Source organism: Dioscorea cayenensis, unplaced genomic scaffold (assembly GCF_009730915.1).
Source record: "Dioscorea cayenensis subsp. rotundata cultivar TDr96_F1 unplaced genomic scaffold, TDr96_F1_v2_PseudoChromosome.rev07_lg8_w22 25.fasta BLBR01000146.1, whole genome shotgun sequence".
In the NCBI taxonomy this organism is placed as follows: domain Eukaryota; kingdom Viridiplantae; phylum Streptophyta; class Magnoliopsida; order Dioscoreales; family Dioscoreaceae; genus Dioscorea; species Dioscorea cayenensis.
The window spans coordinates 193,747-197,186 of NW_024086537.1; the positions used below are offsets into that span (position 1 = coordinate 193,747).

Genomic DNA, 3,440 nt, shown 5'->3' on the forward strand with positions numbered 1-3,440 from the left:
GAAGGAGATCCTGAACTTGAATGTACACTCAGAAGAAGGGGAAAAGAACCTGTGCAAGAACCGTCTAATCAAGCTAAAATAGAAGTTGAAGGGTCAGATAATATAGCAGAACAAAATGAGCAAAATGAACAACAGAGTATTATGCGACCCCCGATTACAGCTCCAAACTTCAAGCTGAAGCCAGCATTCATCCAAATGATTCAATAATCAGCGTAGTTCAATGGTTTGGCCGATGAGGATACAAATAACCATATAGAGAACTTCTTGGAAGTTTGTGATATGCTGAAGATTAACGGTATATCGGATGATGCTATTAGATTGAGGGCTTTCCCATTCTCTCTCAAGAGAAGAGCCAAGCAGTGGCTATATTCCTTGCCCAAGGCCTCGATCACGACTTGGAACAAGATGGTCGAAGCTTTTATTGCTAGATACTTTCCTCTGGGGAAGTCGGCCAAGCTTCGCAATGAGATATCATCGTTTGTACAGATGGAGTTAGAGTCATTGTTTGAGACATGGGAGTAGTTCAAGGATATTTTGCGGAGGTGCCCACAGCACGGATTTCCAGAATTAATGATTATTAAGACTTTCTATAATTGGTTGAATCTGAGTACAAGGCAATTGCTATATACCACCGTAGGAGGTATAATGGGGAGTAAAACACAGGAAGAAGCCCGACAGTTAGTAGAAGACATGGCCATGAACAGTTATCAGTGGAATGCGCGAGAAAGGAAAAAGGTGGACGGCATTCAAGAAATAGATGCAGTAACTTCATTGGCGGCTCACGTGGAATTGTTGAGTAAGAATTTAGACCTTCTAACTTCTAATAGAGTGGCGGCCATGACTACTTGCACTGGATGCGGTGGAGGACATGCTTCCTCCGATTACCCAATCTCTATTGGTGATGCATCTTCAGTGGAGAAAGTGGCTTTCGTGGGTAATGCAATGAGAAACCAAGGGAATCCATATAGCAACACCTACAATCCGGGTTAGAAGAATCATCCCAATTTCTCATGGAATAACCAAGGACCACAAAAGGCCATGGTACCCACAGGTTTCCAATAACAACAAGCCCCAAATATAGAGAACCGAGTTTTAGGCTTGGAAACCTGAATGACTGATTTAGAGAAGGCCTTGACTAGATTTGTGCACTCATCGGATACAAGATTTCAATCAGTCGAGGCTACACTTCGCAACCACACCACTTCTTTGGACAATCTTGAGAATTGAAAAACGCCTAAATGTACGCATTTTATACATATTAATCTTGTATTACTTGTGTATATTTTAATGAATTGATGCCCGTTTAAGTATAAATTGGTTATTTCGGTGTTGCAGATCTTAAAAGAGTCGAACAAAGCTCAAAAATGCAAATTGGGTGAATTCGACACCAAAAACAGCATTGCTGGGGTTCGAGCACTGTAGCAGGCACTATAGCGGAGTCACTATTCATGCTGCGGGCATTCGACTGTGAGCTACACAGGGTCCATGCGCCCGCATGGGTGCCCATGAGGTTTCCTGGAATTTCACAACCCTCGGCTACTATAGCAGAAATATTGTAGCTGAACACTGTAGCACCGACACCTTTTCTGGGCGAAACGGCAGTGAGCTTCACGGGCTCCATGCGCCCGCATGGAGCCCGTATGGACCTGACGGGGTATATATTGGACTGAATTTCTAGGGCAAAAGGGGGGAGCTGTTTGGAGAAAGCTTTTGGGGGAGTTCTTGGAGCCGACTTTGACCAGTTCAGAGGAGGCAAGATCACACGTTTTGGAGAAGGGGAATCAAAGGGAGAAGGTTGGTTTGGCTAAATCTTCATAAATCTCTTCTTTGGGAGTTTGTAGACGACAAGGGAAGCCACCCCAATCGCGGCGTCCGTGGAAGCCTTCCAGTTCACTTGGCTTGTCATCTCACTTCTATTGTTTGAGGGAGTTTTCTTATGCCATATGTAGTTGTTTTCATGGACCTATTGTTTGTATTTGTTTGCATGGACGAGTAGACCCCAAGGTCACCAGATGCCGGTGAACCTTGGGGTGAACTTGTGTATTTGGATGATCTAATTTTGTCTATTGCAATTGTTGTGTGTTTGTGATTCATTCTTGGTGCATTTGATGTGTTGCTTACATGAGAACTTTGTAAACAAACTCCTAGGTTGTACTTGGTAGCGTGACCATCTCCCTTGTACTAGACACACCAAGTTTGGAAAGGATTCATGTATGAATACGGCGTGACCATTGGGTATTTTGGACCCCTCCAATATTAGGGCTAGGCCAAGTTGTGTTCCGGCTCTAATTAGGGATTTCCCCCTTTGTTAATGCAATCGTATGAGGATTTGATCGGATGAAATTCCGTATCAATACTTATACCGGATTAGGGGTCAATTGCCGTGACCATCGGGTTGATCTAATTTAGGAAATCTCTAGGTCCAAACCCTCAATTGTATGACATTCTTAGCATCCTTTACACTTTAGTAGCCCCTAGGGAATCCGCATCCTTGACCACTTCTTTCCCTTGATTTTATACCATTACCTTGTTTTATACTCCACTTGTAGTTCTTTCACTTAAATTAGTAGATTAGAGAAACCCTTCAAACCTTTCGGCTAGACAATATGCGAAGAGGAAGTAAGGGTAAATCCTTGGGCCGGGGGAATACGACCCTCTCGTGCTCGCACGAGAGGTATTACTTGACGACTCTGTATGCTTGCAGATCGTGTATCAAGTTTTTGGCGCCGTTGCCAAGGACCAACAAGGAATACTTGGAAAACTTAGAGTTTATTGATTTAGCCATTGTTTCTTTAATTCTGTACTTTTGCCTCTTTTTCTTCCTTTTTGCACATATTTTTCCTTTTACTTGCCTTTATTTTGTTTCACTATCATCCTCTTATTTCCTGGTCATTGACTCTCATTACTGTGCAAGGTACCATCTTATGACACGCGCCAATCACGCAGATCTGGTAGAACCAGTCAACAAAATCGAGAGAGCCTTGCATCAAAGATTGGGAGAGGTAGCTGAGAGTTCAGAACATCAAGGAACACGAGTTGAGATTAGTGAACCTTCAGTCATGGCAGAACCAAGGCGATCCTTGTCTGATTATTAAAGGCCTCAGTTTACTGGTGAGGAATTCAGTGTGCATGCTCCCTCCGTGCCGGCTAATAACTTTGAAATCAAAGCTAGCACAATTTTGATGGTTCAAAATTTCGTATAATTTTATGGGCTAGCTAATGAAGACCCGCATGCTTATTTGTCTCAATTCCTCCAAATTTGTTCCACCTTCAAGATTAACTCAGTCTCCGATGATGCTATAAGATTGAGATTATTCCCTTTCAGTCTAAAGGGAGTAGCATATAGATGGCTTACTTCATTTGCTCCGAGATCGATCACCACTTGGAATGAAATGGTGGACAAATTTCTTGCTAGGTATTTTCCACCAAGCATAGCCGCT

At 42.9% G+C, this 3,440-nt stretch overlaps 1 non-coding gene across 1 annotated transcript; it reads right to left on the reverse strand.

Moving 5' to 3' along the window:
- Window positions 1–453: 453 nt before the first annotated feature.
- On the reverse strand, window positions 454–560 carry LOC120253642. Its single transcript, XR_005534352.1, has one exon. It is a non-coding gene; the product is annotated as a small nucleolar RNA R71 (small nucleolar RNA).
- Between the last annotated feature and the right edge of the window lie 2,880 nt (window positions 561–3,440).